The 25,481-nt window shown below is 36.8% G+C and overlaps 1 non-coding gene across 1 annotated transcript; it reads left to right on the top strand.

Annotated features, from left to right (window-relative positions):
- The first annotated feature begins 9,733 nt into the window (after nucleotides 1-9,733).
- On the top strand, nucleotides 9,734-9,839 carry LOC143678455 (U6 spliceosomal RNA). Its single transcript, XR_013173265.1, has one exon. It is a non-coding gene; the product is annotated as a U6 spliceosomal RNA (small nuclear RNA).
- The last annotated feature ends 15,642 nt before the right edge of the window (nucleotides 9,840-25,481 follow it).

Genomic DNA, 25,481 nt, shown 5'->3' with positions numbered 1-25,481 from the left:
CATTTCATCTACATTGTTGTATTTATTAGCATAAAGTTGTTCATAGTATCCTGTTATTACCTCCTTTATTTCTGTGAGGTCAGTGGTTATGTCTCCTCTTCCATTTCTAATCCTATTTATTTGCATCTTCTCTCATCTTCTTTTTGTCAATCTTGGTAAGGGCCCATCAAGCTTATTGATTTTCTCATAGAATCAGCTTCTGGTTTTATTGATTTTCTCTATTGTTTTCATGTTCTCAATTTCATTTATTTCTGCTCTAATCTTTGTTATTTCTTTCCTTTTACTTGCTTTGGGATTAGTTTGCTGTTCTTTCTCCAGTTCTTCCAAGCGGACAGTTAATTCCTGAATTTTTGCCCTTTCTTCTTTTTTGATATAGGCATTTAAGGCAATAAATTTCCTTCTTAGCACTGCCTTTGCTGTATCCCATAAGTTTTGATATGTTGTGTTTTCATTTTCATTCACCTCGAGATATTTCCTGATTTCTCTTGTAATTTCTTCCTTGACCCACTGGTTGTTTAAGCCTGTGTTGTTGAGCCTCCACATATTTGTGAATTTTCTGGCACTCTGCCTATTATTGATTTCCAACTTCATTCCTTTATGATCTGAGAAAGTGTTGGTGTATGATTTCAATCTTTTTAAATTTGTTGAGACTTGCTTTATGACCCAGCATATGGTCTATCCTTGAGAATGATCCATGAGTACTTGAGAAAAGGTGTATCCTGCTGTTGTGCGGTGTAATGTCCTATAAATATCTGTTAAGTCTAGCTCATTTATTGTAATATTCAAATTCTCTGTTTCTTTATTGATCCTCTGACTAGATGTACTGTCCATTGATAAGAGTGGGAAACTGAAGTCTCCAACTATTATGGTAAATGTGTCTATTTCCCTTTTCAGTGTTTGCAGTGTTTGCCTCACGTATTTTGGGGCATTCTGGTTTGGTGCATAAGTATTTATGATTGTGATGTCTTCTTGTTAAATTGTTCCTTTTATTAGTACATAGTATCCTTCTTTGCCTCTTTTAACTGTTTTACATTTGAAGTCTAATTTGTTGGATATTAGTTAGCTACTCCTGCTCTTTTCTGGTTGTTATTTGCATGAAATATCTTTTTGCGAACTTTCACTTTCAACCTATGTTTATCTTTGGGTCTAAGATGTGTTTCCTGTAGACAGCATATAGAAGGATCCTTTTTTTTAATCCATTCTGCCAGTCTATGTCTTTTGATTGGGGAATTCAATCCATTAACATTTAGCATTATTACTGTTTGGGTAGTACTTTCTTCTACCATTTTGCCTCTTGGATTTTATATGTCATATCTAATTTTTCTTCTTTCTACACTCTCCTCTACACCTCTCTTTTCTGTCTTTTCATATCTGTCTCTAGTGCTCCCTTTAGTATTTCTTGCAGAGCTGGTCTATTGATCACAAATTCTCTCAGTGACTTTTTGTCTGAAAATTTTTTAATTTCTCCCTCATTGTTTGAAGGACAATTTTGCTGGGTATAGAATTCTTGGTTGGTAGTTTTTCTCTTTTAGTAATTTAAATATATCATCCCAGTGTCTTCTCGCCTCCATGGTTTCTGCAGAGAAATCTACACATAGTCTTATTGGGTTTCCCTTGTATGTGATGGATTGCTTTTCTCTTGCTGCTTTCAAGATCCTCTCTTTCTCTTTGACCTCTGATGTTCTGACTAATAAGTGTCTTGGAGAACGTCTATTTATATCTATTCTCTTTGGGGTGTGCTGCACTTCTTGGATCTGTAATTTTAGGTCTTTCATAAGAGTTGGGAAATTTTCAGTGATAATGTCTTCCATTAGTTTTTCTCCTCTTTTTCCCTTCTCTTCTCCTTCCAGGACACCGACAACATGTATATTTGTGCACTTCATATTATCATTCAATTCCCTGAATCCCTGCTCATATTTTTCCATTATTTTCCCTATAGTACTGTTCCTTTTTGGATTTCAGATGTTCCATCCTCCAGTTCACTAATCCTAACCTCTGTCTCTTGAAATCTACCGTTGTAGGTTCTATTGTTTTTTTCATCTCTTCTACTGTATCTTTCATTCGCATAAGTTCTGTGATTTGTTTTCTTCTTTTTGTTCATTCCTTGCCTTCTTCATGTCTTCCCTCAATTCATTGATTTGGTTTTTGATGAGGATTTCCATTTCTGTTTGTATATTCTGAATTAGTTGTTTCAGCTCCTGTATCTCATTTGAACTATTTGTTCCTTTGACTGGGCCATATCTTCAATTTTCCTGGTGTGATTTGTTATTTTTTGCTGGCGTCTAGACATTTAATTACCTTAATTAGTTTATTCTGGAGATTGCTTTCACTTCTCTTACCTAGGGTTTTCTTGCTAGATGAGTTTGTTGTCTATTTGTTCTTTGACCTTCAGTTCAGCTTTTTCTGTGTCTCTAGCTTAAGTTTTGTTTAACAGAGGGTAATTTTTCAGTTCTTGTTTTCTTGTTTCTTGTCCTGCTTGTAAGGTGCCTTTTCCCTCCCCACCCTTAGGAGGGTCTACATAGGTATTACAGACTCCAGCCAGGTTTTCCCAGACTAACCTGGCCTCCTATCAGGGGGAAGGAGTCACCTGCATCAGTTTTCCCTGAGTGTGAGACCCAGCAGGTTGAAAGACTTTCCTGTGAAGTCTCTGGGCTCTATTCTTATCCTGCCCAGTATGTGGCACTTGTCTGCCTGTGGGTCCCACCAGCAAAAGATGTTGTGGCTCCTTTAACTTTGGAAGGCTCTCCCTGCTGGGGGCATGGTGGAGACAGAGGAGAGATTGTAGGCTTGTTTTAATGGCTTCAAATTGCCAAGCCCTGGGGTCTGAATTCCTTGAGAGAGGGATTCCACCTAAGTTGGGCTTTACCCCTCCCTTGGGGAATGCACAGGTGGGAGACAGCCCTGAAAGCAGTCTGCTTCTGCCTATGCCTGGGGTGGGTGCAGCTGGAGTAGTCCCACTGCTGAATCCAGAGGCAGCCAAGCCTCCATAGAAACAGCCAAAAAAAACCTCTGTTTCATCCCCTTTCCTCTTTTTTGGTTAGCCCAATAAGCGACCCCCGCCTTGACCAGGTTCGCCTGAGCTGGGGTCCTATTTTTAGTAGTCAGAATTTGTTAATTAATGCCACAATTTGGTGTTTGGGTGGACTCAGTCCCTGCTACTATTAGAGTCTCTTTCCTTTCCCTCCAGGAAGCCACTTGTGGGGGTGGGGTGCCGGGCACTGGCCGCTGCGACTTGGGGAACTCACGGTTCCAGAAACTCGCAGTTGGTCCAGCTGGTCCAGACTGGGGTACGCTGTGTGTCCGGTCACTATCATGGCTCCGGGAGCTGTTCTGTACTGTTTTTGGTTATTTAGTAGTTGTTCTGGAGGACGAACTAAATGCGCACATTGCTAAGCCGCCATCTTGGCCAGGTCTCCGTGAGATTATATTTTAATGTTACGAATACCAGTGGATATGTTTTGGTTATTTCTTATTCTTCTAATGTATGTTCATTCCTTTAAATGGGAGCTATACATGAGTCTTTTAAAGTATATTTTACGATATCCTTTTTAAGACCTTTTCAGTACTTAGAAAAATGTCAGAATTGTATAATCAAAACTTTACGAACCATTCCTTGCTCTTCAGGGCATGATATCATAATAGCTAATCTTGATCTCTCCCTTAGAAAGATTCATTAGAGGATATTACATTAATTGTTTCACAACAATAGCAATTTCTACTATTTATTGAGAGTTTATTATCTATCGCTAAATATATGACTCATTTTACATACATTTACTACATTAATCTTTTTAGAACTATTTTAACTTTTTCTTTCTGAAAAAGTTTTAAGCCTACAGGAGAATTATAAAAATGGTATAAGCTCCACAAAGAGAACTTCAGTGTTTAAGTTGTATACCGCCATCCCCTCAATACCCAGATCCACCGCTTTTAATCTTTCATCACATTTGTTGTATCCTTCTATCATTAATCCATTTTCTGAACACTAGAGTGTAGGCAATATTGATCATACTCCTTGAACACTTAATACAGCCATGTCATTTCCTAAGAACAAGAATATTCACTTATGTAACTATCTTAAGAACATTTATCAAGTTCGAGAAATTTAACATTCATACAAATTTTAGAGTATTTACTTGATTTTTCATATGTCCAAAGTAGTCCTTTCCTCCTACCTAGCTAGATCCTCTCCATGTTCATATATTGTATTTAATTTGCATTGTCTCTTTAGTTGCTCTTTCTCTCTCCGTTTCTCTCTTTCTCTTTCTATTTCCTTCTTTTCTTTCCCCTCCCCCCACTCTGCCTCTTTCTTTCTTTTTCTCTCTTTGTCCCTTCCTTCCTCCCTCCTATCATAACAGCTCATTCCTAGAAACTGGGTCTTATCCTATCTCACAACCCTGTTAAAACATTTTCAGTACACAATTTCCAAGACTTCTTACCGATTTAATTCGATTACTTCTTAGATGTTCTTTTCATAGAGAGAATTAAATTTTTCTGTCAGAAAATTCTTTCCCACTTCTATATTTAAGATTTAAAGAAAATGCTCAAACCCCTTCTGCTATTTAACAGAATACCGTACTATAATTGAAATTGCTAGAACACCTAGGACTTAAGAGCGAGAAAATTGAGGAATAAAGGGAAAGCCAGTCAAAACAAAACTTAAAATTGTCAGTTTGATTAGAGTGCAACGAGAATGCCAGAAGAGTGGGAGCAAAGAGTACTGATGGGAATAAGAGGGAGGAAAGGATCAGGAAAGGGAGTGGCAAATACCCAAATATGCAGTTGCAAATTAGTGAAATTTGGACTTACTCACTTTTTTCCTTTTTTAGGAGAATTTGAGGTGTCTGAGGAAAAGAGTTATATAGATCAACTGATAATCTAAGATTAGAGCAGAATAAATCCAAAACAATTGTAATTTTTCAGTAAAAAGAAATTGTTTTAATTTAACTGCCAAAATTTTGCTGCATAATCCGAAGAATAGACTGGATATTTTTACCACCACCACAACAGAATCGTTTATTTCCTTTCTTGATTCGATCTTTAGGCTATATGCCAGATACAAGAGGATTATGAATCTGAATTTAAAAAGTACATTAATCAGGAAAATTGATAAAATCTGTGTAACATGTGTAGTTCACTTAATGTATTGAACCAATGTTAATTTCATAGTTTTGGTAACTCTACCAAAATATAAAAGTTATGCAAAATTTAGCATTAGGCAAGCTGAATGAAGGGAATACGAGAAGTCTTGTTAGTATTTTTATAAATCTGTTAGAATTAATTATCTTAAAATACTAAGGTTGAAATTTTCTGAAATATCACAAAGATGAGTTTATACTACTTTTTAATAACACTAATTTTGTATAAAGTAGCAAATATTTTTGCAACTAAATTTTATGTACCAAAATTGCAGTCTAGGAAGAAATCAGAGTAGCAGTTCTGGCTTGATATATTTTTCTTTTACATGTGTCAGCTACTTAAAAACTCAAAGAAACAGAATTGTAAGCTATTTTTTGCAATGATGGTGCTTCCTCATTATGCTGAGTATCCATTCTCACTCACTTTAAAACAGATGAGATTTTTCTATATTATTGTAATATAGAATTTTGAAGTTTGTAGGCTGCAAACTATAATAAAAACTAAGATCCATGGACAAAGATCTTAATAGGATAAATTAATTTGAATGCTTTCTCAACTATTTGTTTTTTCTTCTTCTTTGATATCCAATAATGGGAAACACATTATTTTGAAATATTGAGTGCCAGAAGGAATTTTAATAAACATAATTTAATTATCTATTTCCATGATTATTGAAAAGGAAATGAAACCAAGCTTAGTGACATATTTCCCACTTTCAGTATGAAAAAGCAAAATTCACATTGTAATATTCATTTATACAAAGAACAATGTACATCTCACACTTTCAAAAGTAAGCATGGATATTATTTTATGAATACTTTAAAGTTTATATTAAAAATGAGTAATAGTAATAAAGGAATTCAAATGTCTTGTTTTCCTTACAAAACTACCTGAACTTTGGTTTGCATGTTCAAAGTGGTTACTCATAATCAGCAGTGCTGTCTTACGAAACTCTCCGAGATAATGTAAATGTCCTAGACCTGCACTGATTATTATAGTAACCGTTAGCCACAAGTGAGCTGTTGAGCAGGTTCATGATGGCAAGTGTGACTGAAAGATTAAATGTTTAATTTTATTTAAGTGCAAATAGCATAGATTTAAGTCATAAAGCCCAGGTATATACATGAAGAGTTTTTAACAATTTTACAGTTCTGCGAATCATATCAAACCTGAAAAAGTTGAAACATTTCTATAATATATCAATATAGTTGGTGATGTTTACTTTTGATTGTTACAGTGTGTGATTTAGCTTAATAATTAATATTAATCAGGGCAGAGGGTTTCAAAAGGATAACCCTGAATAGTGAGAGCTATTCAAGAAGTATCACAAGCCAATCTGTCTCTGGTGTGTTGCATTCCGGCAGCTAGCAAACTAGAACAGATTTGGTACTGGAGAGTGGGGTGCTGCTGCAGTTTGCAAATATCACATATGTTGGAATGGTTTTTTGGATGGCTAGGGGGAAGATTTTGGAGGAACTGTGAAGAGAATGATGGAAAAGTCCTGGAGTGCTTTAAGAGACTGTTGGTGTAAACAGAACCACTGCCAATTTGGACAAAGGGGGACATGAAAGGGGCAAATTGGAGTTTGCAGAGTGAGAACGATGGAAGCTCAGGTCTGAAGCCAAGAAACCTCAGCCAGGAGAGTGGACCCACCCACATAAATGGAGAGGGTGAGTTTACCCTGAAGGGCAAGGATGAGTCTCCCACCTTGTTGCAATGGAAGAGTCGTGCAACCTCAGGCCTTTGGAGATGCAGAAAGAAATCACCCTGGGGAAAGATGTTGGAATCCAGGGCCTGGAGAGAAGGCCAGCAGAGATCACCTGGTGCCTTCCCACATAAGAAAGAACCTCAGTTGAAAGTTAGCTGCCTTTCCTCTGAAGAACAAACGAAATAAATTCAGTTTTATTAAAAGCCAATCTGTCTCTGGTGTGTTGCATTCCAGCAGCTAGTAAACTAGAACACTTACCAAGACAAAAAACAAAATTAGGGCTGTTTTCTTCTAAAAACTTAAAAATGACAGATCACTAATGCAGTTATAGAGAATGGAAGCCTTCCAAAAGTAAGCAAACTCTTTTCCATGTGAAAATGGGCAGTGAAATTAACCATTCAAGTTAGCGTACTATGAGAAATCCCATTATTTTAAAGACATTCTTATCAGCTGGATATAATTGTTCTCACACATAAAGGGCTTATTGAAGTTCAGTTATAAAATTGTGCAGAGAAAGCCCTGGGGATCCATTAGAACCTAAACAAATGAACAAACAAACAAACACACCATACCCTCTTGAGTTTTCTCTTATCCTTTGAAATTTGAAATCTCCATCCAGGAATCTGACTCATACAGCCAATCAAGCCCTAGTTCCTTACCTATCATCAATTAAATTAAAGCTGACCTGCCGAAAGCCCATCCCTGAATATGGATAACCCCGCTCCTCATCCAATCACTAGCAGTCAAGCTAACTTTCTTTTATATCTATAAGAACAGTTTATGTTCCCTAAAACTCTGAAGTTACTTCCATTCTGCAGCAAACTTTGGTGTTCTGAATAAAATGCTGTAGTCTGCAAACTCAACTCCAAATTGTCTTTCACAAGTTTGGAGGTACCAGGAAGATATAGAAGGTACCCTCTGGGGCTGCAGGCTCTGGCTATCAGCCAGGTGAGGTGTCCATGAAAGACCTTCTTGTGCCTGCTGTCTGATTATCTAGACTCCACATCCCCTAAGTCACTCCTTTTTATATCTAAACTCTGCAATTTATATTGCATTCAATTGGCTTTTATTCAGGACATTGATTTAGGTATCTTTGGTTTGTGTTTTGTTCTGTTCTATTGCCAGAACTTCCATTTGATTTCATTTCATTTTGCCCTCCAGCTCTAATTTTCTGTCTTTCTCAGAGACCTGGGGTTCAGGAATACATGAGCCCTGCTAAGCTGGCTCCATCCTGAGTCACATGGTGAGCAGTTTGCAAGTTCTAGCTCTCCAGCAGGATGAGCCTCCTTTTCTACCCAATATGCCCTCTATATTTACTTGCAGACACCTGTATGAAACTTCTACTCACCAAACATTCCTGCTAAGGTCAGAGCAGTATCCAAGTTACTGAGCCAAAAGACCCAGTGTGCAAGAGACATTTCATCCAACCATAACATAATGGGGTCTTCTGCTCTAAATCTCCTTCTCTTGCTGAAATTTGTGTTTCATATATACTCACACTATGGATGTGTGGTTTCTGTTCATGGGTGGATCTGATGCAGGATGATTTGTCTTTGTAGTGGCCACTTTGAGAAACATTTTGGGAACAAAATCATGCACTTGAGAAGCACCTTTCAAAAAAAAGTGGGAGGGGGTGATCCAAGATAAATAATGGGGGCTGCTAGAGGACAATCTGTCTCTATAATAGCTTCACTTAAAGGTTTATGAAAAGACTGAAAAACAGAAGAAAGGGGAAAGAACTCCACACCAAACCTATAACTCTTCACCTTCTGGTACCTAGCTCTTCCCCCATGGCTGCCCTAACCAATTACTCTTGTCTGCCTGAAGGAAAATGATCTAGTACAGACTCCTCAAAGATGAAGGCATCTGTGGAAACTGGCTATCCACTAGAGCAGAATTAAATCCTTGGACCTGAATTGAATTGAGAGCCATATTTAAAGATTTTCTTAAATAAGACCAGCAAATATTCTTAGAAGAATTTAGAATTCTTTTGGGTGCATGTGATCCAAGTCTACCTGACCAAAGATTCAAAATCCTGAATGGCAAAAGCTGGTTGGACTGGTCCAGAATGGGTCGTACAGGATCCCCTATTCTATAGCTAATCTGAGAGTCTGTAGACCTGAGAAATATGGCAAGATTTTTGTAAGAGCATGTGTCAGGGCAAAAAAAAAATTGCTTTCTCCACAAATTATGTGAGAAAGTCTTAGCCCTCATATTAAATAATCTCAACTTCTCCCATCTGCAAAGAACAAAAATTCTGATAAATATATGAGTCAAGCAAGGAGAAAGAGTTAGCTTTTTTAGATGTAAACTAGTGAGTTCTGTGTTTCTGTGTATTCATGTCTGACTCCTGGCTGAAAAAAAAATTAACTGAAGCTGTAAGCGCTCTATTTGCACTGTTGGTTTGTTTGAGGTATATTTTCCTACCTCTAGATGGTAATGAAATATAAACAAATAATTCTTAAAGTAGCTTTATTCAAATTGCTTGAAGACAAATAAGAACTTGTATGTAAATTAATACTCTTTAAGTCCCAGAAATTAAGGAAGCCAAACTACTAATACTACCAATGTAGAAAGAGTCTTCATAGAATTAAATCCAAATGGTTTAAAAATTCAGGTGCTCTTAATCTAGATAAATCTTTGCAAACAGGACTAGTCTAATATTCTTAGTTTAATAAAAACATTTGTGTCTACTGAGTTATTGATCTTAAATACAATACAAGCAAACTGTTTCCTTCTACTTGGTTTTGCTCTTCCTAAATTTATAAAAATCAAATATGGTAGCATTTCAGGTCTACTAAATGCTTAAAGTGGTGGAAAATGTAAATTCATGTTCAATCAAATTGATTTTTTATTCTAAGAAGCTTCATTTCAAAAGTTGAATTTGTGCTGACTTTCACAGCACATATACTAAAATTGGAACGATGCAGAGAAGATAGCATGGCCTCTGTGCAAGGATGACACACAAATTTGTGAAGCGTTCCATATTTAAAAAAGAAAAAAGAAAAAAAGTTGCTGTGATTTGTAGGGTGTTCACTTGCACACAATTTTCCAAGATCTTTTTGGGAACTTAGGTATGTAGCGTACGCAGGATGCATTTTTTGTTTTAAGGAAAAAGAGTAGTTTTGTCCTAAAGTAATTTGAATGTTGCAAAATAAGAAAGAGGAAACCATAGGACACCTGAATGGATATAGAAAGTTGTGGAAACTTTGTGGAAATGAATTTTATTTGTCATGGTCAATGCTGGCTAAGGTTTGATCAGATTATTTATAAGACTTTTTAAGAGCTTTCATATCAAACAGGACATTCATGCACAACTAAGAATTGCTTTTCTCTCATTAAAATGATGAAAATTTCTTGAATTATTGGTCTGTTCTTAATAAATTTTCTTATTTTATCTGTAGCCATCTAAGTAATCTGCTCAGAAGACAAAGAGCCTATGTCATCAAAATAATATTCTTATTGTTATTTATATTGACCTTATCATCCTATATTGTGTAGGAGAACAGGTCTTCATTTAAAAGAGCTAAATTTTTGTTTCCTTTTTACCAATATTGTCCCCTCCCATATACCAATCTTGTTACTGCCTATATTTACTTTCAAATATCTATTGTTGCAGAATGCACGGGTAGTTAAGTGGTAGAATTCTAGCCTGCCACACAGGAGACCTGTGTTGGACTCCTGGTTCATGCACTTCCTTGTTAGGTCGGGGGAACGGGGAAGGGCACTGCAACTGGAGCTGTGGAGGCTGTGTCACCCCTCCCAGCCTGACTTCCGGAACTAATGAACTGCCCCTTCCATACGTCACCTGACCTCCATCCTTAAAAGTTGCCTGTGCCAAAGCCCGCATGCGCAGTAGTCTGAACTAACTTGGCTACTGCCCTCTCCTCACTCAAAAAGGACTGCCTTTCTTCTTATACTAGTAGGCATCAGCCTAACTGCTTCAGTCACAGCCTCAGTCACAGCCTCAGCCGCAGCAGGAGGGGTGCTGGAACACAATATTTTAACTTCTCAATACTTCAAAACTCAACTACAGATAGCCCTGGAATCAACATCAGAATCCCTCTCCTCTCTACAACACCAACTCACCTCACTAGCCCAGGTAACTCTTCAAAATCGAGGGGCCTTAGACCTGCTGACAGCCAAAAAAGGAGGAAAGTGTATATTCCTCCAAAAGGAATGCTGCTATTATGTCAACACATTGGGTCTGGTGAAACAAAATATTCAAACCCTAAACAAACTGAGAGACAATCTATACCACAGAAAACAAGGAACCAACTCTGCCTTAAGCTGGTTTTCTTCTCCTCTGGTAACATGGCTCCTCCCACTACTAGGACCAGTTATCCTAATCTGTCTCTTTTTTCTCCTAGCTCCCTGCCTCCTCAACTTCCTTAAGGGATGCACGAGAAACTATCCTGGGAAGCAGTCAACCAAATGCTCCTGCATCATTATCATCACCTGCCTTCCTCACCAGATTCCTACAGCCAGCCTCCCCACTCCCCTGGCCATGACGGTTCTGGCCTATAACCCGACACTGCCCCATTACAGCAGGAAGTAGCCAGAAAGATCTTGATGCCCTATTATCACAAAAAGGCTGGAATGTTAGGTCGGGGGAACAGGGAAGGGCACTGCAACTGGAGCTGCGGAGGCTGTGTCGCCCCTCCCAACCTGACTTTAGGAACTAATGAACTGCCCCTTCTGGATGTCACCTGACCTCCATCCTTAAAAGTTGCCTGCACCAAAGCCCACGTGAAGACTCACTTCCCTCCATCTTGGGTTGGGTGAGTTCTGCCCGGGAGCGCAGAAATACCCCCCCTACTTTAAATTTCCTGGTGTACCTTTCTTCTTTCTCACCCTTTCACCTCCTAAACCTTTCATTTTGTATCCTTAGTTACAAAATAAAACAATGTTATTGACAAGAGAATTTGAATATTCTGTGGCTTCTAGCATGTCTTTCAAGAATAACTAAAATTATGACCAATGACACGATATGGTTTTCTAATATCATGCGATCAGTATCAGAACACGCCTTGGGCAGTAAGAATATTGTGAAATTGCTAGGAAATTTATATAATCTCTAGATATTTATATGAATAATGTTTTACTCATACAAATTTAACATAAAATTATAAAGTCTCTTTTAATTTGACACTTTCCATGCAACTCACAACATAGCAGATGAATCTGATATGAATGAAACTAACTATTCAAGCACTTCTCTTTTTATAAAGTGAAAGAACAATTCCTTTGTGGTATTCCAAGGTTTCTCTTTCTCCAACAACAGTTTGAAATAAAAAAATATACTTTAAGATTTGATTTTGAGTAGACAGAATATCAAAAGATGTCAAGAGGTTTGCACAATTCAGTTAAATAGAATTTGTAGGTCCTATTAGTTAAGTAGGTAACAATAGTTGATTACCTACTTAGCCAAAGCAACAACAGAATTCTGTGTGTGTGTGTGTGCTGTATGGCGGGGTATAACATTTCATTATGGAGTATCCCATTATTGCAGCATTATTCTTTGAATTTTTGTTTGTTTGTTTTGTTGGTTTGTTTATTCAGGAATGAAAGGTTTAGTAGGCAAAAGGGTGAGAAAGAAGAAAGGTACACCAGGAAATTTAAAGGGTGGGAGGGTTATTTCTGCGCTCCAGGGCAGAATTCACTGAACCCAAGATGGTGGGAGGTGAGTGCACACGCAGGCGTTGGCACAGGCAGCTTTTAAGGATGGAGGTCAGGTGATGTCTGAAGGGGCAGTTCATTAGTTCCAGAAGTCAGGCTAGGAGGGGTGACACAGCCTCCGCAGCTCCAGTTTCAGTGCCCTTCCCCATTCCCCTGACCTAACATTCCAGCCTTTTTGTGATACTAGGGCACCGAGATCTTTCTGGCTGCTTCCTGCTGTAATGGGGCAGTGTGGGGTTATAGGCTGGAACCGTCATGGCCAGGGGAGTGGGGAGGCTGGCTGTAGGAATCTGGTGAGGAAGGCAGGTGATGATAATGATGCAGGAGCATTTGGTTGACTGCTTCCCAGGATAGTTCCTTCAAGCATCCCCCAAAGAAGTTGAGGAGGCAGATTGCTAGGAGGAAAAAGAGACAGATTAGGATAAATGGTCCTAGTAGTGGGAGGAGCCATGTCACCAAAGGAGAAGAAAACCAGCTTAAGGCAGAGTTGGTTCCTTGTTTTCTGTGGTAGAGATTGTCTCTTAGTTTGTTTAGGGTTTGAATATTTTGTTCCACCAGACCAGATTCGTTGACATAATAGCAGCATTCCTCTTGGAGGAATGACACATTCCTCCTTGCTTGACTCACATGTTTATCAGATTTTTTGTTCTTTGCAGATGGGAGAAGTTGAGGTTATTTAATATGAGGGCTAAGTCTTTCTCACATAATTTGTGGAGGAAGCAAAATTTTCTTTGCCCTGACACATGCTCTTACAAAAATCCCCCCGACCTAACACAAAACAAGAGGGAATGAGATAACAAAAGTCTTGAATTTTAGCTAACCTATGAAATTAGTGAGGAAACATGAGAAATGTAGTGGTGAAAGAGAGTCTAGCATTTTTGATCAAGCCCTCATAACCAAGGGAATTATCAGAAGTGAAGAAATTGATAAAAATTGTGAAGACAAGGTCCTGGGAACCTCTCAGAGCCCACAGACCCATGCTCTTTTGAGTTTCATCTTTATCTTTTGAAGTTTGAAATCCCTACCAAGACAGCTGACCCAGGTAGTGATTCAAGTCCCTACTCCATTACTGTTGCATCAATGCAAAATAAAGTCCACCTGCCCTAAACCTACCCCTATAAGATGCTCAAACTTACATCCAATCAGCAGGAGTTGAGCTAACTTTCTTCTTATGCCTATTTATATAGTTTGCCATCCTTACAACTCCAAAGCAACTTCTGTTCTGCCTTTGTTTGCTGCAGCAAAACTTTGGCATTCCAAATAAAATGCTGCAATCTGCAAACTCAACTGCCATTGTCTTTCACATAAGTAAGTCTGGCAACCGTTAAGTAGTTGAGTTGGGATTTTTATTTAGATTTGTTTACAGACAAGTCTTGTGCTCTTCCATGCCATCTTTAGTTGAAACAAATAATCTGAGTTAAGAATACTAACCCTGATAGCTTAAAAATATATGTAAAATTAACTGTTCTGTTATTGTTTGAAATGTGCTAAGAATCACCACTATACTATTGTTTTGAAAACACAATAAAAATCTTCTAAAACATGTGATAACTATTGAACTTAGTTAAGAAAAGGCAATACTGATGGTAAATAATTTGAATATTGCAACATAAATTAATTAAAGTAAGTTTAATTCTGTTAAAATTGGTACAATAAAGAATTATTCATTTAGACTAACTGGTTGCTACTAGTCTGACAATTTATAGGATATTTTGAAGAAATAAAATTTATTTTCAAACCATGAAATAAATTTTCTCATGTAAAGATACTTATGTGACCTACTTTAAGGGGAAAATAAAATAAAGAACAAAATAGTATTCAGATTGCTTTTGTTTGTTTGTTTATTCATTTGACTTATATTTATGGAATACCCATTGTGTGTCATTGCGCTAAGCATTGGTGATGTATCAATGAATAAGACTGTTGTGAGTTTCTTCTTCAGTGGAAATTTCATTCATTAATGAATTCATGCACTCATTATATTAGGTATAATGAGGTTTAACTCTGTCTGACAGGAAACCTGAAATAAAAATGGTTTAAACAATTGCTTCATGTAAATATAGGTCACCCAGGGCTCCCACTGATGATGGTGCTTCCACCATCAAAAACCTTGATGCCTTTATCTCTCTATTCTGCTGTTGTATGTGTGTGTGTGTGTGTGTGTGTGTGCATGTATATACACACACACATTTTCCAAAATGCACTTTTACTTCAAACTGGCTAAACTTTATTGCTAATATCTTCAAGATAACTGACTTGGAATATCTTCTAACCTTTCCCTCTTATCTCTTAAATAAAAGGCAATGGCTAGATCAGTGTAAGCTCTTCTCAAGACTCATATCAAAATCCAAAGAGTCTCAATAACTCAAGGCTCTTGTTGTTTGAAATTTCTATTCTTTGGCTTACACTTTGATTTTTATTTTATGTTATTTTATTTTTTAGGGAAGGAAGGAGGGAATCAAAAGAGAAAGAAAGACAGATACAGTAAGAGAGGAAGGGATAGAGGCATTAGAGAGGAAGGGGGAAGAGGGAGGATAATGTGGGCAGGAGAGCATTACATTCTCCATCTGTCTCCCAAATCTTCATCCAGATCACACTAGAGCAAAATATCAGAGGAAGTTTTGCACTGATTTTTCTATTTGGTTGCTGATCACTTCTTGGCTTATTATTCAGAGCAACTCATTTGGCTTGCCTGAGCCTTGACATTGTCATCTTTACCAGAGTCATAATATCACGATCATGCGGTATCTATCCTTCTATGTCTGTCTTATTTCACTGGAGATTATGTCCTCAGGTTCATCTGCATTTTCATATGCCTCAGGACCTCATTTCATCCTATGCCTGCATAATCCATTGTATGCATATACCACATTTTATTTATCCTCTTTCCTGATGATGGGCCCTTGGATTGCTTCCATCTTTTAGCAATTGTGATTAGTGCTGCTATGAACATCAGTGTGAAAATATTTGTTTTTGTCACTTTTTTTCAGCTCCTCTGAGCATATACCAAATAGTGGTATTACTGAGTAGGAGGGCAACTTAATATTTAACTTTCAGAGGAACTCCAAACTGTCTTCCATAGTGGTTGTACCATTATACATTCCCACCAACAGTAAATAAGTGGTGCAGTTTCTCTACATTCTCTCCAACTTTTGTAGTTTTTTGTTGTTTAATGGCAGTCATTCTTACAGGTGTGAGATAATATCTCACTTTAATTTGCATTTCCCTAATAGCTAGAGAAGATGAACAACTCTTCTTAATGTGCTTCTTAGACATTTGTATTAGCTCTTCAGAAAATCTCTATTCTTATCTTTTGCCCATTTTATGATAGGGTTGTTTAGTCTTTTGTTGTTGAGTTGTATAATTTCTTTATGTACACAGGATATCAAACTGATATATGATGTCAAGGTTTCCAAATATTTTTTTCCGATTGTTGGCTACCTCTTCACCTTTTGACAAAATCCTTTGAGACACAGAAGCTTGTGAGTCTAAGGAGCTCCCTAGGCAATTGTTAGGTCATTGATGGCTAGGGGAGAAAAGTCTGGCAAAGGGGACATTCAATTCAAATCTAAATACAAAATCATGGATACATGAAGGAAATTAACTTCCTCCCCAAGTCCTGGATCTCATGTGGGGATTGCAATTCTCATTAAAGCTCTACTGAATGCTAGGCAGATAGGCAATTTGCCAGACTGCACTTTCCACTTCTTCCCAGAAGATAGAGATCCTGAGCCACCTCTTCCCTCAGACCTATCTGTCCCTGACTACAGGTACCAAGTAAATTATTTAGAAATCTGAGGTAATTTCATCCAGGGCCCATGGCTTGCATTCCCAATGGTTCTGTTAGACCCCAGACTCTCACTTGGGATGATCTTGGGCTGTGGAACTAGGCATTTCAGCTTCCCCTGCCCACAGTCAATCCAGAAATGTCTGGCAGGTAGTTGCAGTACACTGTAAACCTTGCGTCTCTGCATGTGCCTGTGGTCTCTGGGCTTCCTTGGGGGGCAGGGTGTGATATCAGGACCAAAACCAATTCCGTCTGGATGGCTGGTTGTGGAGGCCTGTGGCACTCTGTGTTTCACCCTCCTTCATGGGGAAGGCCCTATATTCTCTACCAAAATAAACTAGGCACCTACAACAGCCTATCTCAGGGGTGGGGAGGAGACACTCTCCTCTGGCTAATTGGTCTTTGTATGCAAGGAAAGCAAGTCTGTTGGCTTCCAAGCTCTCCTTAGCCAGATGCAGGGGTAGGCTGGAATTGTGATGGAGCTCACTCACTGCTTTCTCTCCATCCCAATATCTCCACTTTTTCATTCTGGGTCCCCCTAGTTAGAGATGAAGATTTCTCTCATCATTCACACCCTGAAACTGCTATCCTAGTCATTTTTCAGTCCCTTGTTTCATTGTTGCATCAAGCCAGGGTGAACTCAGCCTCTGCTATTCCACCCTCTTGTTGGAATTAATGTAAATCTGCATGTCCCAGAAACTAGAAACTGAATAAATATGTAACAGACTAAAGGAATATAAGAACAAGATGAAAGTGATACAAGGAAAAAGATAAAAGTGGCTATGAATTATGACTATAAACACTGTAATAGTGGGTGTCAACCTTTTACTTGAAAATTGGTAGTTGGCCTGACCCTGGGCATTGCACCTCCAAGAAAATTCACAGACCTGAACAGACAAATATAAAACAGAAAAGAATCTTGATTTGTTGTCTATTGTTAAAAATGGGTTTTGATATACCTTATTGATAAGATAGTACTACAGAAAATGACTTATTAAGTTTTCAATATCATTTATATTGTCTTCAATAAATATAATTTACAGCATTATGCTTCAGTAAAAAAGCTTCTACATTAATGTGAGATCCTTGTCTTTTAAAGTTTTAAAAAATAAAATACTTATAATATTTATTCCCCAAAACCATTGATCATAACAGCATCAAATCAATGTCTTATTTCATAATGAAATAAAGGGATAAAAGGAATAATTTTTAATAAAATGCTTCATTTGTTAAAGAGATAAAGAAATGAGACTGTAATGATGAACGGTGATTGCATTTCACTTGGAAGTTGCAATTGTTTTGGGGCTTTCATCCACTCAGCCATTTGCCAGTTCCTTTCTCTGGTCTCAAATATATTACATGGAGTTAATAAGTTAATAATATGACTTTCTTTCTCATTATAGCTGCTAATTTCACAATGCATCCTTCAGTTTAAAAAGAATGAAACTAAGGTAAGCACTAAAAGCGTCATGGTAAAAGATAAGGGTTGATTAATGAGTATGCTAGTTTATATAGTGAGTGACAGAGAAAAGAGTAGAACATGCTTTTTCATAATTTCTAACTCAGACTTGATTATGGACGTTGCTTCACTGAGTATCCCTTCAGCACATTACACACATAACTGCCTCCACATCATCGCATATGTTTTTTCTCTTTTTCATTGTGTTCTGGATGTTGCCTATACATATCTACCAGGAATAGAAAATACATGGTACATTTGCTAGATGTCCTTTCCCCCACATCCTGGAAGAGTTTGCTATTACAGCATTAACTTCTATTCCTCTTGATGATGAATGTGACCTTGGAATCCTACTCTGCACAATGTTAGGAGCAATTTCAAAAGATCATTTAAACTTAGCATGGGAGATAAAACCTAATTGCCAACTTTTTAGATCTTTATCAGTTGTGGATTTAAACTGCAAAGCTCTCTCTTTTCTCCTTGGCTTATGTAAATTCTGCCTCTAGTTTTGGTCTCTTTTTATGCTGACCCACAACAATTGATTCTGATGTTATTATTTTCTCCATTATTTTCATGCTAATATTCAGAACCATGTTGCAAGGCAATTATTTTCTAGTTTGTTTGTTTTTAATGTTTGCTTATCTTTCTAAAACAGAATACATTTTCCTGCAGGTCATCTGTAAATAAACTCCCTTTTGGTTGCCCCATGCCTAATGCAATTGTGTACATGGAAAACAATTAGTTTTTGATTAATGTATATAAATGTTACACTTGAACACACTCTGCCCCCTGGTATTAGGCCTTTTAAATATAATCACACAGAAAAAAAAAAATAAAATTGTACATTTTATTAAATAAAAAATTTATGAGGTAAACTCAAACAATGAAATTTAAAAAAAAGCATCAGGGGCAGGCCACGGTGGCTCAGCAGGTAAGAGTGCTTGCCTGCCATATCCAAGGACCCGGGTTCAATTCCCGGTACCTGCCCATGTTAAAAAAAAAAAAAAAAAAAGCATCAAAGTCATTGTCCTCAAGTTGCAGGAAAATAGGAAAAATATGTTTATTGTGATAGTTAAATCAATAATATCAACCAAAATTATTCTTTGGGAGCTAAAGTCCCATTAGAAAATAGAACTTATGGCGGGCCGCGGTGGCTCAGCGGGCAAGAGTGCTTGCCTGCCATGCCGGAGGACCTCGGTTCGATTCCCGGCCCCAGCCCATGTAAAAAACAAACAAACAAACAAAATATAATAAAACAAGAAAATGTTTCCCTTTCTTCCTCACTTCCTTCCTTCCATCCTTCCTTCCTTCTCTCTGTCTTTCCTTCCCTTCCTTCCTCTCTCTTTAAAAAAAAAAAAAAAAAGAAAATAGAACTTATTTGTGTATTAATAACTATATTTTCCTTTGAGAAAGAAATGAGCAATATCATTTCATCAAATTTTGCTTCTCACTGATTAAAAGGGAATAAAAAGTGTTCACTAGGAAAACTGGAAGAATTGGGGTTTATTTTGGTCCTGCCTTAAGTTAAGTGTAACAGAAATCAATGTTCAGATTTATGACTTGGATTTTTTCTCCAAATACAAGAATAGCAGTCAGTAAATGATCTTTTTATACTCTTACACCAATCAATATATTCCTATAAGCTTCTTTTCCCTTCCTGTCACTTCCAAACTGCTTTTTCTTTCTTTCAATGACAGACTGAGATGTGCTGATCTCCAACTTGAACATTTCCAATACCTAAAGCCCAGATGCTTCCTTCTATGTTCTTACTTGCTTTAGCCTTATTCGCTACCATTTATTCCTTGTCACCTTATTTTCCAGCAATAGTGTAATAGAATGGTAAGATGCACACTTTTACCTATGGTCAGGCTTAGTCTCTCCCAAGAGGGACTTTATCAGATTCTCTATTGAGCAAAATTATTGTCATCCTTAAGAATTTAACTCATCCATACCTCCACTGGGCATCAGTCCTTAATGAGGTTCCTTATATTCCTACTCATAGTTAAGGGATAATGACTCCCTCTGTTTTCAAGTTGTCATGTTCACTTTTCTATTCTGATTTCAGTATATTTTAATTGACTTATTGGGTTGCAAGTCTGTCTGTCCTACTAGATCACGACCAATTGATGTTAAGAACCATAATTTTCTCATCTGTGTTGCCAGGGTCAAAGGCAGTAACTGATATGTAACAGATACTCAGTAAATATTCTGGATTTTATTCATGAGCATGACCACTGAAATTTACATATCTGCTAGCAAAGTTGTGCTGAGTAGCATGTGCTATTTCTGAACTTGAATCCTCCAGCCCTTTGTCAGTGGAAGCATTCTGAGCAAAATAAAATAGTCTATCTTTATCTTTGTTTCTTATATTTTTTTATTTCCTCCTTTCCCTCACCACATACATGGCTTAGAGGTTAGACATATTTAAAAATGCATGCATATGGGAAGGACAATATTTTTTTAGGAAAGTTATCTTTGCTTTTATATTAGGAATATATTTCCATTATATGCAAAATATTCCTAAAATAAATAATTATTATTTATAAAATTCCAAATTAATTACGAGAGAAGTATGCTTTTTTTCAGAACCACTGTCCTAAAGTCTTCTATTTTACATATATCATTCTTCATTATGTTATATTTGTATTTCTTTTCCTTAGCTTGAGCTCATAATTTCTATACTTATTAAACTAATCCTCATTCAAAATACACTTGTACTTCATTACGAAAACTCCACCAACATCTCTTTAGGAAAGGAAAACTAATGAAGTGTTCAGCAGCTGCTTGGAATGGTTTGAAGTAGAATAATACAGAATTTGCAATCTGAAGCATGACAATGAAGTATTGTTCCATTTATTGGATATGTAGGGTGCTTAGTGGTTTTGATCATAAAACAAAAGAAGAGAATTAAATCTTTGACATAAAAGTATTTCACTTCCTTTTTCTATATGCACAATGGCAGATGTTTATTATTTGGTCAGAAGTCACTTCAAATATTATTTTTAGCAGGAGAACTATTCTAACCTCTAAAATGCCATGCTTTAAGGGTAAAATGCCAACTCCAATATGTTTTAATAAAAGGGATTCACCTTGGGAAAGGTAAACATCTGTCAAATCTCTGGTCATGTGCACCCTGACCAAGGCTTTCAGCAATGTTTGAAAATACAGTTGAAGAGGCAAAAAAAGGACAGGAATGAAAATACTAGTTTCCTTGTTTTTACCCTTACCTGACTAAGATAAAACACACAGAAATAAATGAAAGCTCTGAACTGGCTTTTTGACTGAATGGATTGTAACTACTTGACACTTTTCAGTTTTATGTTAAGTGGCCTGCTCTGGTTCAATTTCTCTGTAGCTATAAACAAGTAGAGATGTTTAGCAATTTTTATTGAACACATCATGAAGAGAAGATATTTTTTTCCTTCCATCAAAAAGCTTAAAATAATCCTAATCGTTAATGTATTTTAAGTGCGTAGTTTGTGGCAGAAACTATGCTATGGACTTCATATAGATAACAGAAAATTTAATGAAAACACCACACAAGAACAAACCTCTCTCAATTTTAGGCATGAAGACATTACCAGGAACCCTTAGAATATTTTCTGTCTCCCCACTCCACAGGATTGGTGGAAGCATATAAACAGAGACCTGTAGAACTGAAAACCTTTTGCTTTGAGTATTTATTTATTTTTAAAGTTTAACTACCTGTAAATTTACCAGTATTCCAGATTAAGGCCCACTCCACTTCAGATTCACTATGCCCTAATTAAAAATAACATCTTCAAGAGGTCCTATTTACAGTGGCTTCACATCCATAGATGTTAATCTAATTAAGATTAAGAACATGTGTTTGGGAGAGGTACCTAACTCAAGCTTCCGCAGTATGTCAAAGATTTTGCTTTTCCATTGAAGTTAATCAGAAAGGATTTCTGAAAATACACTTCCAAATGAAGGATATATGATTGGGAAAAGCCAGGTCTCCAAAGCTTAGCAAGGTTAATGAAGCACTTGTGGGCTAGTTTATCAAGAAAACCAAATTCTATTTTATCAAGAAAACCAAATTCAAAAGAAATATTTTTGTTTTTATTTGGTTTTAATAAAAAAAAAAAAAACTGGGGTGATGCAATGGTGGCTCAATGGCAGAAGTCTCATCTGCCATGCCAGAGACCCAGATTCCATTACCAGTGCTTGCCCATGCCCCCTCCCCCCAAAAAAAACCAAAAAAAAGCCAACTGTCTTTAATCTCTATGGAGCAAAGAACATAAAACTTACTGACTACAACAAAGAAAGTATTAAAGACACCCTTATTAATTCTTTAATTAGTTTGGGCAACCAAAATTGACGAGCACATGCTAAACCACTGCTTAAACATAGAATGTTAGGGACAGAAACATTTAAACACTCTCCAACACTTGGGCAAGTTTAATCATTAGTTTATAAGGACATAGTCTTTTACTTTGACAGATGAACAGAATGGTAAAGTCACATATTAATAAAATTTAACAAGAGATATTTTTAAAGGGTTCTTTTGCAGTTTTTTAGGGAATAATTCAGGTAAAAATATAATACCTTAAGTATGGAATTCAGCAGAATTTTCCTGTTTCTCTTTTCTCAAAAAGAGAACAACAATTCCATATTTTAACATTTAGTCAGAAAATTATTTTTTACTAGCAAAGTATAACATCTGACAGTAGGAGCACATTTTTAATTTTAAATTCTTAATTGTGTTGGTCAAAACTCCCATTAGAATATGTTAACTGCAGCAATAGTAATTTATTAAATAGGAAATAGTGCTTTAATATCTCTTACCACATCATGCAAAAAACTGAGGCTCAAGAATGAAAGCTTTGGGCGGGCCGCAGTGGCTCAGCGGGCAAGAGTGCTTGCCTGCCCTGCCGGAGGACCCCGGTTCGATTCCCGGCCCCAGCCCATGTAAAAAACAAACAAACAAACAAAATATAATAAAAACAAGAAAATGTTTAAAAATGTTTCCCTTTCTTCCTCCCTTCCTTCCTTCTCTGTCTTTCCTTCCTTTCCTCCCTCTCTCTTTAAAAAAAAAAAAAAAAAAAAAAGAATGAAAGCTTTTCTACTAGATTAACAACCACCAAAAAGGAATAATTTATGTCAGACGTTACATTTTCTGTCTGCAAATTTCGTTTAAAAGGTTGTTCCCCCCTGGTAGTTCGGAACGTGCTTGCAAGCAGCTTTGGCAGACCTGGTCTCAATTTAGACATCTTTGAGCCAAGGGAATTCATACTTATTAGCTGTGTCTTTGGTAGAATTTATTGCACGCTATTTCTACCATAATGTTAAGACTTCGAAAATATTTTGGAGGCTTTACGTACCAGGTACATTAAAATGAGACACTCAATGGAAAAAAGTAGCTCCGAATTTCATAACATAAATTTTTCTTTTTAATTTTTTTGCTTATAATACATATATACATATACATATATTTCCTGTCTTTGCTTGCCTCACTTGGGGACTCTAGGGACAGAAAAACTATCTGGAACACTGCAGGTCTCCACAGTAGAGGGCAAAAACCTCTCTGGATAGTCTGGCAATTAAATGCACAGCCCCAGAATAGTACACATCACTTTTGCTCACAATTGATTGCCTAGAATTAGTCATGTGGCCACGCTCAACCACCAGGAAGCTGTAAGGTGTAATCCTAGCATGTGCTTGATAGGGGGAAATGCTTGGGAAAGAGCAGCAATGGCTATTTCACCATGTTAACCAAGGAGTCAAGCTGGATGCTTCTTGGTAAGTAGTTCTATTAAGTTTGAGAATTTTATGAATTCACACTAGGACTAATTCGCAGGATTTGTTCTGAGCTGGAAAGTCCTGGAGGATGCCTAGGGTTGCAAGGTTTTGCCCAGTCTCTAAGCTGAGCTGAGATTTATGGGCATAGTTGATGCAGTTTGGATTTATATTAGAAGCAATATGCTCTTTGATGAAGTTGAGGATTAAGCTCTAGCTGATTTAGCTCAGGAAGCGAAACAAGCAAAACATGTTTAAAGTCATTGTCAGAAGTCACTCCCACAGATACTTTCGTGTCTGATGAGAAGTGAATGAGCTCTCAGTCTCTGTGCTATTCTCCACACCCAAGCTGAGGGCCCATCTATTCACCATTACCTGAATGAATGTTACTTCTGACCTTACCAACCTCCACATATACTAATCTCTCTTTTTGAGATATCCTTATTCACTTTCACTGCCTAACTTAACCTCTTAGCCTCCAGTTCAACATCACTTCTCATATACTCTTTTGCCTAAACCTCAGTTAGCTCCATTTGCTATTTTCCCTGTTTCAACAGAGTCTCACAAGTATAACTAGTGCATAGTGCTATAGTATATCTCGAGTTATATTAAAACTATTTCTGTAGCAATATCCTTTCTTGAAGTTTTAATAATCACCCTATATATATATATTTTTTTTTATTGGAGAAGATGTGGACTTACAGAAGTTATCCTACATATTTCATAGTTTTCCATGATTCGCATGTGCTATATCTGTGTGTTATTCACTTAATAAATATTGGTTTGATGAATAAATTAAGAAATGACAACAGATTAGAATGAAGATACATAGTTTGAAACACATTTTCCATTTTAAGAAAAAATCACATGACATAATGTAACATAAAAACTCAATTTCATAACTGAAAATGAGTGTATGGATAAGATACATTTAAAAATGAATATATTAGTGAAAACAGGTATACACGTTTTAAACTGTCAATTCACAGGGTTTCAGGTAGACTGGTGGGAGGAGTGAATTAAACTTTAAACACTTAAAATAGGTTCTTCAAATATATAAATGATTTGAAGAACGAATATAAAAAGACAACTGACTCAAATTATATTCCTAAAACATGTTTAAAGAGCTCTGGCTTCTTTAAAATCTCAATACCAACTCCAAGTTATGTACATCTCAATCATTTTTTCATAAACTGTTCAATATTTTGACTTTAGACAAGGTCAAGCTTATTATTATATGGTATAGCCATAAGATTACCTACAATGAGTAATTTTCCCTTTCAAGAGAAGGAACCAAAAATAATTTTTCAGAAGAAAATGGTAGTAACTGAAATTGTCATTTGCACATTCTTCGCCTTCAGCCCTATAGCTAAACCTGTGCCTTTCCTACCCCTTTGCCTACCATGATAGAAAGAACCTTGACCAGCAGCAACTTCAGGTTCTGATGAATAGGAAGCTCATCTTAGGAGTCATGGGGCCCACTTCTAGTGATTTAGATATTCTGTATGTCACATCCGGCACTTGACAATCCAAAGGCTATAATTAAACATGATTGCTAAAGATATGCTGTGCAGGGATTGTGTTTGCATGGAACTTTTCTAATCTTTTATCAGCCGTATATGGGCTGATTTGAACAGAAGAAAGTATAAGAGTTAACAGCACTTTGGTTGTGGAGTCAGGAATACCTACCTATGTATCCTCATTCTACATTGAGTGTGATATTGGCAAATGTACTCAATTCTCTGTGTCTCGGTTAAGACATTGGAAATTTTTACTAAATGTTTAAATTTATCATCTTCATTGTCATCATTTTCTTTATTATCATCATCTTCATTTTATTTTACCCCTCAAACAATAATTTCTATATTTAACTCTTTGGTCTTAGATGGGTATTATACAGAACATGCTCCATTTCTCTTGATTAATAATTTGTTAATTAAGTAATTAAT

This window comes from Tamandua tetradactyla, chromosome 3, assembly GCF_023851605.1.
Source record: "Tamandua tetradactyla isolate mTamTet1 chromosome 3, mTamTet1.pri, whole genome shotgun sequence".
Classification (NCBI taxonomy): domain Eukaryota; kingdom Metazoa; phylum Chordata; class Mammalia; order Pilosa; family Myrmecophagidae; genus Tamandua; species Tamandua tetradactyla.
Note: the sequence above shows the minus strand (reverse complement) of the source record. Positions and strands in the feature narration are given on the sequence as shown.